Genomic DNA, 14076 nt, shown 5'->3' with positions numbered 1-14076 from the left:
AAAAAAAAAAAAAAAAAAAAAACTTACAAAAAAAAAGGCGGTGGGGACTTCCCTGGCGGTCCAGTGGTTAGGACTCCACGCTTCCACAGCAGGGGGCCTGGGTTCAATCCTTGGTTGGAGAACTAAGACTCTACAAGCTGCACAGCACGGCCCAAACAAACCCCAAAAACAAAAGCAAACAAACAAAACTTACAGCATTTGTTCTTAATATTGGGGGAATTACGGATAAAACTCTGAATCTCTACAAAAGGCTCTACAACGAGCACATGGAGGTTCACCACTAACTCTCAGATTTCTCTCTAGAGCTGTGGTCCAAGATATCAGATCCACCCAGAGGTCAGTAAACTGCAGAAAACCACTGCCGATGGTCACAGATGCCCACAGTCCTGGGCTGAGAATGGTCCAAGGAACGTGAGAGGGGCTGCAAATCCATCTGCAGCCATGGCACAGATACCCCTTCTCAGCCCTGTCCTGGAGCCTCAGAAATCTAGTCCCCAGGCTGCTTGCCTCTGTGATATCAGGGAGTAGGGGCTGTGCTGACAGTCTCTGGCACCGCCTCTTTCGTCCTCTGCCTTCTCCATGCCCACCCCTGCTCCTCGACCCATCAGGAATCAACAACAGGGCACCCAGTAACAGAAGACCAGATGGAAAGCGTGAGAACCAGCACAAGAGGAGTGAAGATCCTGGAAGTGGGGTGGGTGAGAGAAAGGCACAGAAGGGTTATGTGCAGTGGGAGGGGAAAACAGGAGGTCCAAAGGGGAGAACCCTTCCTCCTTCTTATAAGATAGTGGCCATGTTGGAGACAGAAGTGTGGTTTGGTGCCAGTGGAGAATCTGGAGCAGGGAACTAGTCCTGTAGAGCAGAGGATCTGTGGCTGCAAGTCCTTTATGAATGAACTCTGTAATGGGCTGGGATGTACAGCTGGGACCGGAAGATAAGACTTATATGTTTTCCAGACTTTCTAGGTGTGCTCACATTAAGACCATTTGGGCAAGGTCTGTACTGCTCCCTCCCTTTCGTGATAGCATTGTAGGCTGAGGATCTGTGTAAAATGATAAGATTCAGGACTCTGCTGATCCATAAAGGGCCTTTGTGTGAACTAGAATAAGGAGTTGTGTCCCTGGAAAGATCCAGCCCCACACCAAAGCACGTGGCTTAATGAGTGTACTGCCAGCTGCACCTCAGCCCGTATTCATCCCCATTGTGCAGTGAGTAGCCTGCACAACCGTACATGGCAGCCTCAATCAAATCCTAGCAAGATGAAACCATAGTAAATTCATGTTAGCAAATATATATACAGGAAGTTTGGGCAGTCTTATTCACCATTTAGTCATCTTAATTGGCTTTTTTTATTGGTTCTTAGTTATCATAAAAAGACTCAACAGTTTAGAAATAGTGCTGTGGAGGATAGAAAGGATTTACATGCATCTCCAAAGACAAAAAGATTCCAATTCCATAGGAGAGAGACAAATCTTAGAATAAATAGAGGAGAGATATGAATTGACTAAACCAGTGTTTACAAACAATAAAGAGACAGCATAAGATGACATCCCCTAAAAGCCAGCAATGTCCATATCAACTATAATTAGCAGAAGCCTCCAGGTAGAATGAATAACATTGAGAAATGATTTTTGATCTTGAAAGATCTCAAAAAGGAATCAGGGATGAAAACTAAGCTGCAGATCTCCCAGAGATGACATATTACCAATAATCGGGGACTTCTCTGGTGGTCCAGTGGGTAAGACTCCACTCCCAATGCAGGGGTCCGGGTTAGATCCCCGGTCAGGGAACTAGATCCCACATGCATGCCGCAGCTAAGAGTCCACATGCTGCAACTAAAGATCCCACATGCTGCAACTAAGACCCGGCACAGCCAAAATAAATAAATAAATAAATATTTTTAAAAATAATAATGATAATAATCGAAGCCACCGAGTGAATATAATGATTCAGACAGGCTGCCTCTCACCTGCTTGCCCTCATCTCCAAAAAATTAGGCAAAAGAAGGAAATGAGGCATTAAACAGCATCAGGGAGACAAGATGGGAAGGAGGGAAGAAATGTTTTAGCAACTGTAAAAATTGTAGAATTAGGTTTAGAACAAATTTGCCCCTCAAATTCTCCAGGGTCTGGTTCAGGTCCAAGAAATACACAGCTGACCATGTAAAACTCTGTCTTGCAGCTTACATACAATGGCCAACTCTTTGGAAAGTCATTTTTCACATAATGAGTATATTATTTAACACTTGGTTATGGACATATTTAGTCACATAAAGAACACAAGTAAACCACTTTGTGTTATTGTTTTGTTCTTTTGAAGTCGATGGGAACTGATTGACTAAAGTCTTCAAATCTCAAATCTACTTTTCTGCTTCTGCCTTTATGATGGCTCTGTGGCCTTTGAAAATTTCAATGGTTCCGTCTTCTCTACACTTTTCCTCCCCCGACTTCTGGGACGTGGCGCAGTTTCCCTTTTTCCCCTCTGGCCGCTCCCTTTGCCCTCCTCTTCAATTTTCTACTTCCTTGGAGCACCTCTTAAATGGAGGAACTTTCTAGAATTCAACCTTTGCAGATGAGATGTCTGAGGATGACTCCTAAGGCCATATTTCCAAGCCTAACCTCTCTCCTGAGGTTCAGACCCATTTGCCCAAATGGTTGTGGACATCACACACCTATCCCACATGCACTTCATTCAGCTGTCCAACAGGTACTCCAAATTCCTCAGACAGGACGAATGATCTTCCCACCAGCGCTGCTGCCCATCCTGTGTCTTTCATCTCAGCTAATGGTCCTACCATCTGTCCAGTCACCCAGGCAGAAATTCTTAATTCTCTTCAATAACTTCTTTTTCTCAGCTGTCATATCTAGTCATCCTGAAATTCTGTCCACTCTGCCTGTATAAAAGCTCCCAAATGTATCTCCTTTTTTTATGACAGAGTCCAATATATGGCTTCTTTTGAAGCTGAGATGGAGGTTCCCTATATGTCTGATTTCAAGATTACTGGGAAGGTCCCAACCCTAAAAAAAATTCCTCCCTGAAATGGTGGATCCCTGAAATTCCTCTAACAGACAAGGTTTTTATTACAGAATTAGAAATCATCTTAAATGCAAAAGGCTCTGGAAAGGTGACATCCTATATTGAAAACACACCAAAGTGTCACTGCTGTATCATATAGCCTTCCAGTGGGAAAGTTGATGCGACACACAGAGAGTAAGGGTGTAAATTGGAGGGTGAGGGATAAGAGCAGGGAAGAAAATGTGCAGGGGGCAGAGAGTCGTCACTGGGGTGACATTTCATGAACATACAGACAAAGAAACTATGCTTGAGCCAACCAAGCCAGAATCAACTAAAATATACTTTTGCACTGAAAGATAAATTTAAAAACTCACAAGGATGGGAGCCAAGGTAGATAGGAAATTGTTTTATAAAAAGATTCACACACACTCTTCTGTTTCTACAATAAACAGAATGGAGCAGTTTCCCATTATTGGGTCTCGTTACAATAAGACCCAATGAATGTGAAAGTTCTAAATGTATGTGAGATCTCTGAAATTACTGCAGTGGGAAATACTGCCGAAGCACTTCTAAGTTCACAAATAGATCTTCCTCTTGGAGTTTTCACAGCCAGCTCTTCGAAACTTGGCCACCTTTGCCATAATATTCCATGAATATCCAGTCGTCAAGAAATGTATTTTGGAGGGCTCCCCTGGTGGCGCAGTGGTTGAGAGTCCGCCTGCCGATGCAGGGGACACGGGTTCGTGTCTCGGTCCGGGAGGATCCCACATGCTGCGGAGCGGCTGGGCCCGTGAGCCATGGCCGCTGAGCCTGTGCGTCCGGAGCCTGTGCTCCGCAACGGGAGACGCCACAACAGTTGAGAGGCCCGCGTACCGCAAAAAAAAAAAAAAAAAAGAAATGTATTTTGGCTGGGACTTTTTCCAGCTCCCTGGGGTCGGATCAGATTAATTTGGTGAGAATTTCTTTATGTGAATTCCACACTGGAATAACTCCTGTATATTCCATTCCTAACTCATTTTCCTTCCTTAGTTCCCAGTGGAACCAGAAAGAGAAATTAATGAGGTCAGGAATAACAATGGGGTAACAGGCTGTAAATTGTTTTTTCTAGGTTTCTTTTTCATTATTTTTCTTTAAACAATTGCCAAGACTGGAATCAAGGATAAATAGAAGGCACAACAGTTTTGCTCTGGTTTTGTGTCATTCAGATTTTTAAATTTTTTTTTTCTTTTTTACAAATACAAATTAAACATGAAAAAACTCTACTTCAAAAAGAATCTAACAGTTCAAGAAAAGCTTATCATTGCATTCTAGACATTTAAAACCTATCTCACAATTTAAATTTCAGTGGTAAAAACAGTAGGTTTTGGGACTGTTTTGTGATCACGTATCCAAAGAAAAGCTCCACTAACACTCCTTTTATTCAGTTTTTAAACATACCAGAAAGAATCTAAACTGTCAATTTTTCCAACAGCAAATTTTCCACACCAGAAGGTAGTTATGACTCTCAAAGAAGAGATAATTTGGGTTTTTCCTACCTTCAAAATATTTATTAAATCCTGTAATTCTCACAGGCTTTTGAAACATGTAGAAAATAAGTAAGAAATATTCTGGGCTTCCCTGGTGGCACAGGGGTTAAGAATCCACCAGCCAATGCAGGGGACACGGGTTTGAGCCCTAGTCCGGGAAGATCCCGCATGCTGCAGAGCAGCTAGGCCCAGGGGCTACAACTACTGAGCCTGCGCTCTAGGGCCCACAAGCCACAGCTACTGAGCCCATGCACCACAACTATTGAAGCCTGCACGCCTAGAGCCCATGCTCCACAACAAGAGAAGCCACCGCAATGAGAAGCCCGTCAACACAACTAGAGAAAGCCCACGCACAGCAACGAAGACCCAACACAGCCAAAAATAAATAAATAAAATAAAATAAAGAAATATTCCAATGAATGAAACATACCAAATGTCAGTAATAAGCAAGACACATTCCTTTGGGGAAACTGTTAAAACCAAAAAATCCAGTCTGTATATGCAAATAAAGCAAGGAAATGCAGTCCTTTTTTTTCCCTTCTTCTTTAAAAATCCATTTTTCCTAAAATATCATTCCACAAAATTGGAAGTTAAGGACTAAAATGGGGCGCGGTCAAAAGGGGGGGGGGGGGGAAGGAGCACACACCATTAACACAAAAAGTAAAACTGTACAAACTTAAGCAGTTTATGATAGACTGGGATCAGATTCCAAGATACCAAAAGTTGGCTGAAGAAATTCACCATTCTGTGGGAGCTAGGGTTTGTACTGCTGCCTGAAGATCGGTGAGGAGCAATTCACTGCCTCGGAGCACTGCCCCTTCCCCCTCCAAATCCTGGTTTTTGCACCATGTCCCCGCCGGGTGGGGCCTTCTCATCCCACCACCCAGCCCGCCTTGAGGGCCTCCAGGTCCCCGAAGGCGGTTATCTCGGCGGTCCCCTTCCCGGGCGGCTCGAGTCTTCTTTCTTCCACATTCAGGAGGACCTCACCTCTGAACATGATGGGCCTGTTGCGAAGCACCTCCTGAACAGGCTCAGAATCATCAAACACAACGAACCCCAAATTGGGTAATTTCCCAGCACTGTTAATATGCAGCTCCACCACATTCCCATAATTTTGAAAAAAATCTTTAAGCTGTACTCCACCTCATGAGGCAGGTTGCCAATAAGGAGCTGGTGGCCGTCAGGGTGTCTCACGATTCTTCGGGGTTCAACATCACCTGCTCACCAGCCTCACGGACTGCTCTAGGTTCCCTCTGGGGAGGAACTTTTATTCACTGTTCTCTCACCCTTTGATCCCTCTGAGGCCTCTGCGGTGGAATCTGAGATTCAGGCTTAGACTCTGGATGAGGCTGTGAAGCTGGTAGTTTAACAACATGAGGTGGTATCCCAGTAACTGGAACAGCTCCACTGGGAGGAAGGCTCTTACTGGTCACAGCTGCCCAAGAAAAGGTTCTCAAGTCCTCCTGCACTGTCTGGGCTATGTCTGCAGGCGCTGGAGAACTCTTCTGAGCATCCTCAGGAACAGTTTCTTCCAATACAGACTCAGACTTTTCCTCTTGGACCACAGACGCAGGTTCTAGCTCCAGTTCTGGTTCAGGATCAGGCTCTGGTTCAGCAACACGTTCTTCTAAATGTCCTTCTAAGTCATTGCCAACAGTTTGATCATAGAAAGTTCCAGAATCATCAGGTACCACCTCAGGGGTCTGCTGTCTTTCTTCAGGTTCCTCTGCTTCTTGTTCAGATTCTTCCTGAGGCTTAGTGACAAAGCCACCAAAGACCTCATCTTGGTATCTGAAGATATCATTGTGAACATAAAACTTATTTGCAGCAGAGCCCTCAGGAGCAAGGACAAAGGTGTCATGAATGTCCTCAAAGCCTGGTTGTTATTAGCAAGCCCATCACCTGGACCACCACACCGTCATGAGTATCGACATGACGGATCTTAGTGTGGCAATTCATGAAGTTTTGTGACATCACTTTCCTATGGATTTCTTTCTGTCCATAGACCGCATCTAATGGCTTTCCATTTGAATCCTATCCCCCATGGACATAAGAAGAGTTCTTTCCATAAAATTTGTGTAGCATGTCTGCAGCCTGGTTCATCAGTGTGTAATACCGTCTCACAAATTCCCACCTGACCAGCAGGGGACTAGGCTTCTCCATAACCATAGCTTTGGTCAATTCAACCTGCACGGCTGAGCGGGAAAGGAACGAGCTCTGCTCCACACGCAGCGAAAAGCAAAAAAACCCTCACTCAGCTGCATCAGCACCAGTTGCAAAATTTAAAGCTATATCAGCTGGAGAATTGAACCATGGACCTTAGAAAAGAAAGAGGTATGCTCCTGGCATCCAGTTGTGAAGATCGGAGGGGACCAGCCCCAGAGAAACCTGTATTACTGCTCATCAGGGCATTATGCCTATAAATCTAATAACTGTCTATTGGTCTGTGACAAGGGAAATGGGAACTCTGTCCACAAAATCAGAAAAGGGGTAACGTAGTCTGGTGAGGGGAACCCTGAGGTTTAGTGGGACAAAAGGTCATGGGCAATCCAGCTAAGGTTTTGTATCCAGGTTTATAATAGTCTATTTGAAAGCCATATATGAATACATTTTCTCATGAAAACAGGGGACTTGTAACTTTTCAAATTGAAAAATCACTTCTGATAATTTAACTATCCACGCCTTAAGTCAGGGTCTATAGAAGTACAATGGTTAATTTTATGTGTCAACTTGAATGGGCCATGGGGGACCCAGACACTTGGAAAAACATTATTCTGGGTATTTCCATAAAGGAGTTTTTGGATCAGTTTAAAATTTAATTTGATAAGGCTGAATAAAGCAGATTGTTCTCCCTAATGTGGGTGGGCCTCATCCAATCAGTTGAAGGCCTGAATAGAACTGGAGGCTGACTCTACCCCCAAATAAGAGGAAATTCTTCCTGTTTGGCTGCCTTGAGCTGGGACATCAGATTTTTCCTGCCTTCAGGTTCAAACTGAAACATTGACTTCATGGGTCTCAAGCCTGCCAGCTTTTGGCCTGGGACCACAGCTTCAGCTCTCCATCACACCCAATCCTGCCTCTCAAGCTGGCCAATGGCAGCCTCCATGATCATACGTAGTGAAATAACTGAGGACATGGAAAGGAGACGTGACCCATGAGCCCCCCCCGCAACAAACTGGGGGCATGCGAATAAGGCAGAACTGTGAACAGTCCTGAATGCTTTGAGTACCCCCGTCAAACCGGGGGCCTGCTAATAAGCATTGAGTGCTTTGGGCGCTGATCCATGGGATGTCCTCAGTATAATCAATATGGTGGGAACGCAAGGAAATGTCCTTGTGCTGCTTCAGTATAATCAAAATAATGGTGGGAACTTTGTGCTGCTTTTGCGCTCAAGGAAAAAGTACGGCATGTTTTCAAGAAAGCCAATTATTGCTTGTATAATCAATAAAAACATAGGTTGCTGCTTTGGTATTTCTAAAATGTTAAAAAAAAAAAACAAGTCTTAAAATGTTAACAAAGATAATGCTTTAATAAAAGCTACCACAGCAGAACAGACGGCGCTGTTTTGCCTGAGCGGGCGGCAGCCCTCTACTGCTGTGCTTCTGCACAATTCATCTCATGTGATGAGCTTACTTTCGGCCCTCTCATAAGATAAACTACAACCCCATATGAGCCAACTTTTCATAATAAATCAATCTTTCTCTCTCTTCCTCTCTCTCTCTCGATATATATATATGTATTTCAAACTGTAAAATCAAAATAAAATTATATATAATACATAATTATATCATATAAATATAATCTATAATACAAATATATTATATAATGTATAACATATAATATAATTATATATTAATATAGCATAATATATAATATCGATATATAAACCATATAAAGTATAATATAATTATATAATATAAATATAATATGATATATAACATATAATAATATACAAAAATATATAAGATATATAAAATATATAGTCTGACACCCAGGCCTGTGCCCCCCCATTCCCCCATGCACTTCTGAGAAGTGAGACATCTCATTTTGGAAGAATAAGGGAGATAAGAAAAGGAGAAATCATGTCCTTCAACACTGACAGATGAATTATTTAATCAGAAGCAAGAAACTGTGTAGAAAGTGAGACACCGAGGCAATTTCTCACTCCTCAGGCACACAAAGAAGAGAATGGCAATGCTTTTCAGACCATGACGAAGAATTGTGGTGTCTCATTGTGATTATTTTCCCAAATCAATGGGCGCTGGCTAATTAATACTTCAACAGAAAATTTTGCTCCAGGAACTGTTAACACTTTTAAAGTAAAACAAAGAAACAAGAAATTTTTTTTGGCATCTTTATTGGAGTATAATTGCTTTACAATGGTGTGTTAGTTTCTGCTCTATAACAAAGTGAGTCAGCTATACATATACGTATATCCCCATATCTCCTCCCTCTTGCACCTCCCTCCCACCATCCCTATCCCACCCCTCTAGGTGGTCAGGAAGCACCGAGCTGATCTCCCTGTGCTATGTGGCTGCTTCCCACTAGCTATCTGTTTTACATTTGTTAGTGTATATATGTCCATGCCACTCTCTCACTTCGTCCCAGCTTACCCTTCCCCCTCCCCGTGTCCTCAAGTCCATTCTCTATGTCTGCGTCTTTATTCCTGTCCTGCCCCTAGGTTCTTCAGAACCTTTTTTTTTTTTTGAGATTCCATATATATGTGTTAGCATACGGTATTTGTTTTTCTCTTTCTGAGTTACTTCACTCTGTATGACAGACTCTAGGTCCATCCACCTCACTACAAATAACTCAATTTCGTTTCTTTTTATGGCTGAGTAATAGTCCATTGTATATATGTGCCACATTGAGAAACAAGAATTCAGTGTTCCTCCATGCTCTACTTTGACTTGATGGAAAAGGTGGCAGGGAGTATGACAGCATCTGTGTTTACACAATGGGAAGAAGCAGGAAATAGCAGTGTTATTGTGGTCCTTCTTATTCAATGTTCACAGAGGACTGAGGATCACCTAAAAGATAAACACCCAGCTTCTTCCCAATGAGTTTACTGTTTCAAGGTCTAGAGCTGGAGGGCAAAGGAGAGGAAGGAAGTAAAGACCACATACACACGCACACACAAACACACACACACTTGCTCCGGCTTTTCTCAAAGCGGAGGCATTGTTCCTGGGACTCCAGATACTCGTATGAGGCTGCTGCTAAATGGGCGACAGATTAACCCCTAATCCCAGAGCCTGGCTCTGATGGAAGCCTCACTCCTCATCCAGGGAGTTGCTGCAACGCCAGGTATCAGTAAGAGGGAAGCGACCTATTAGAGGCATTTACATGCACTCGCCTGAGTCCCTGTTTCCAGTTCTTCGGGGTGTATACCTAGGAGTAGAATTGCTGGCTTATATGGTAATTCTGTTGAACTGTTTTTGAGGAAGCCATCCTCAGAATATTTGGAGCCAACTGGGAACTGAATCTAACTAAAGCTCAAACGAAGCCCAGACCCAGCTCAGCTACAGAGTAGATGACTGACACACGGCCACTTCACCACTGGCCCAACAGAAGAAGGGGCATACCCTTTACCGGATAGCATGATGGTTTACTTCTGGTATTATTTTTGGTGGTTTTTTGTGTTGTTGTTGTTGTTATTTTGGTTTTTTTTTGGGGGGGGTGGGCGGGCCGCGCCACGCAGCCTGTGGGATCTTAGTTCCCTGACCAGGGATCGAAGCCATGCCCTCAGCAGTGAAAGCGTGGAGTCCTAACCACTGGACTGCCAGGGAATTCCCTCGGTGTTGTTTTTGCAGCTGTACTGAGAGATGATTTACATACCTTAAAATTCACCCATTGTAAGGGTACAATTCAATAATCTTTATGCTGATAGAGCTGTGCAATCCTCATTACAAACCAGTTTTAGAATATTTTCCTCAATCCCCCAAAATTCCCGCGAGCTCATTTGCAGTCCAAGCCACTCCCAGCCCCAGGCAACCACAAGTCTGCTTTCCGCCTATGCTTTCCTTGTCTAGGCATTTCATATATATGGAGTCATATTATAGGTAGATCATAGTTTAGGTAGCCTTTGGATCTGGTGTCCCAAGTGTGTATATTTTTCTACCAGTAGCTCACATATGCATAAATACATTACATATCTTTACTTTCTGTCCACCCAGCCCTTGCCCTGTAGGAGTGTAGGGTAGCCTTTGGATCTGGTGTCCCAAGTGTGTATATTTTTCTACCAGTAGCTCACATATGCATAAATACATTACATATCTTTACTTTCTGTCCACCCAGCCCTTGCCCTGTAGGAGCGTAGGGAAATCCACTCTTGAGCATCACTGAGGCCTTGAGTGGAGGCTCTCCTTCCCTGGGGTCATGGAAAAATCCAGGAGGGCTTTTGGCATCCACTGGAGTTAGGGCTATTTATTCCTCAGCCCGTTAAGTTGATCAGCCCATTGATGAAGAATTGTGGTGTCTCCTTACCATCTACCATAAAGCTTCTTTTAAGGAGAGGGCAGGTTGCTCTGTTATTTCCAGTGACAAGCCAGCATTCCAGAATCTGCAGAAGCTGTGAGAACAAGTCCCCAAGGTCCTATAGATGTCTCATATAGCTGTGTCACTCCAAGAGCTGGCCATGTGTCCTGGTGCTGCAGGGGCTGAGGCTTGAGTCCTTGATGCTCAGGAGACCACCAACCTCCACCCCCGTCCCACTCCCCCAAATGCTGTGAAAGCCCCCCACCCCACCTGGGTTCTCAGCTCTCTCCCTCCAGGACACCTGAGGTAGATGATGACTGGGCTTTCTCAAGAGACAAGAAGAAAGGTTGGTCTTCCAAGAATCTTGCAAATACTCTTGTGATAGGAACCACAAAGGGATTAGCTGTATTCTCCAAACAAAGCCGGTGGGTAGGGAGGGGCATAGAAAGCATGAAACAAATGAGTATCTCACTAAAGAGCCTACCACACTGCTTTGCATTCACCTACCACAAAACCACATCAGTGAACAGCGGAAAGCATGTCATAATTTCAGTTTTCTTAGCTGCACTTAGATTCTATCTACTCATGGAAGTGTGAGAGAGGAAAGAGGAACCCCGCTGGACTATTCAGGCTAAGAAACAGAGTTGGTTCTTTTTTTAATTATTATTTTATTTTTTTATTTATTTTGGGCTGCATTGGGTCTTCATTGCGGTGCGCAGCCTTCTCCCCGTGGTGGCTTCTCTTGTTGCGGAGCACAGGCTGGCCTGTGAGCTTCAGTAGTTGTGGCTCACGGGCTCTAGAGCACGGGCTCAGTAGTCGTGGTGCACTGGCTTATGGGATCTTCCTGGACCAGGGCTTGAACCTGTGTCCCCTGCATTGGCAGGAGGACTCTTAACCACTGTGCCACCAGGGAAGTCCCCAGAGTTGGTTCTAACACTAGCAGTAAGAATAGCAACTAACATTGTGCATCAGGCATTGTTCTGAGTGTTTTACATGTATTATCCCTTAATCATCACAGTGACCTTAGGCAGTAAGCTCTGTATATCCAAATCCTTTATTTAAAGCCTTTGGCGTGAACTCTATTTCAGAACTCAGAATTTTTTGGATTTCAGGAAGGTAATAAGGTGCATGTAATTTACATAATATAACTCCCCAAGAGGGTCTGAAACAGATCTCATGCAATCTAATTAAGGTGGCTTCAGTGAAACAAATAATCATATTAAGTGATGTAAATAAAGAATGTAAATAACTTTGCATCAGTTTGGGTCTGGTTCTGCCACCAAAATGAACTGAGAAAGGCTTTGGATTCTCAGACCTTTGGAATTTTGGACCTGTATTAGAGACCCCATTTTACAGATAAAGAGAATGAGGCACATCAAGATTAGGTAACTTGTCCAAGGTCACACAGCTAAGAAGTGGTGGGAGTACTCAACGTTTCAGGAGCAAGTGGGTCTGGAGAAAATGACCCTGACCACTTTCTCTACCAGAAACTCACCCACCCTCAACCTTCTCACTCCACAGCTGGTGGCAGCCTTGTGTATGATGCCTCCCCGCCACCCCTAACTATCCCACCCCATCCCATCCCCTCCCTGCTCCGAGCTTCTCTAATACTCATTTAAGCTCTCCTTTAACATGGTTTAAAATACCGGAAGTGAGCCCGTAGAGTTGACTCGCCCCAGGCACCCCTAACAAGCCCAGGAGGGACCCTCCAGAATTGGGTCTGGGGCCGGTACTGACTTGCTAGCCCTCTTTGCCTCGAGCAGGGGGTTAGTCTCTGGGTGGCGTTAAGAGTCGGGCAGGAAGAGCTGGCCTGAAGCAGGCGGTCTAAATAGAGGAGTTGAATCCTTCAGGATACCAGGAGAGGGCGCGTCCCCCCTTTCCTATTTCGATTAGAATTTTTTTTTTTTCGTTCCCGTCTAACCAGCGAGCAGTTTGGGTGAGCTACAACGTGCTTGGTATCCCGCTGATTTGAGCAGTGTCAGCCTCTTCATTCGTAAATCGTTTCTTCCCACAGGCGACGCGTCCTTCTTAGTCTTCAGCACAAACCTGCTCCCAGACCCTCTCTCCCTCAGCTCCTGGGACCCCGCCCAAATTTGTTTTATCTTACACGAGGGGCCTGTTACCCGGAGAACCGGCCTCACCGGCTTCGCCGAGACCTCGACCTCGAGATCAGACGCCTTGTGTGTCCTGTGTCTGCGTCCTTGCTTATCTCTCTTCGCGGTGCTTAGGATGCAAAACTAGGGCGGCTCTCCCTCCTTCCTCGCCTTGTTTCCTCACTTTTCACGCTGTCTAGTCTGGAGGCAACCACCCTCCTCCGGTCCAGTGGATCAATACTTCTGCCTTCCAGGTACAGTCCAGGTCGATCTAGTAATCCCACCTGCCTGCAGCACCTGAAACCTCCGAGTGTCAACGGCTGGCCTGCTCCCCGGGAACAAGAGCCCCAGAAGCATCCGGCAGGCTTTGTGTTTTTAATTAAAGGTCTATTTCAAGGGCAAAATCGGGTGGAAAGCCGTGAGTGCTCAATTAACTCTATCTAAATGTAAGGCCTTTAACAGAGGTTGAGGTCTCGTCCCAAGGATGCCTGGGACCGTCGCCCTCTTTCGGTGGGGCGCAGCGTTCCCCGTGGCTCTGGACTTCTACAGGCACCCCCTGCGGCGAAGACCGACACCTCACACTCCATTTAATTAACAGTGTGTTTTAATTAACGCCGTCCGTCAGGGCAGTCACACTGTCTTAATGTGCAACCCGCATTAACCCGCGTCCGAGCCTGGACCCTGGGAGAACTGCGGGGCTAGCAGGGAGGCTGTGGGCTGGCCCACGAGACAGGCAGGGCGGAGAGTTGGGGCGGGGCCTGCGGGGGGCGCGGCCTGCCGAGGGGCGGGCGTTGGAGTGGGGCCTGCGGCAGGCGGGGCCCGGGAAATTCCCGGGCGGAGGTGAGGAGGCTGGCGCGATTGTCAGCTGAGCAGCACTGGGTGGGGTGGCGAGGCCGCGCGTCCGCCAGAGGCTCCCCAGCCCCCGCCGCCGCCGCTGCTGCCCCTGGCCGGTCCCCTGGTCGGCG

At 45.4% G+C, this 14076-nt stretch overlaps 1 pseudogene; it reads right to left on the bottom strand.

Moving 5' to 3' along the window:
* Positions 1-5336: 5336 nt before the first annotated feature.
* Positions 5337-6710, bottom strand: LOC103088563 (ras GTPase-activating protein-binding protein 1 pseudogene; annotated as a pseudogene).
* Between the last annotated feature and the right edge of the window lie 7366 nt (positions 6711-14076).

The sequence above is a fragment of the Lipotes vexillifer genome, unplaced genomic scaffold, assembly GCF_000442215.2.
Source record: "Lipotes vexillifer unplaced genomic scaffold, Lipotes_vexillifer_v1.1 scaffold534, whole genome shotgun sequence".
Taxonomy (NCBI): Eukaryota; Metazoa; Chordata; class Mammalia; order Artiodactyla; family Lipotidae; genus Lipotes; species Lipotes vexillifer.
Note: the sequence above shows the minus strand (reverse complement) of the source record. Positions and strands in the feature narration are given on the sequence as shown.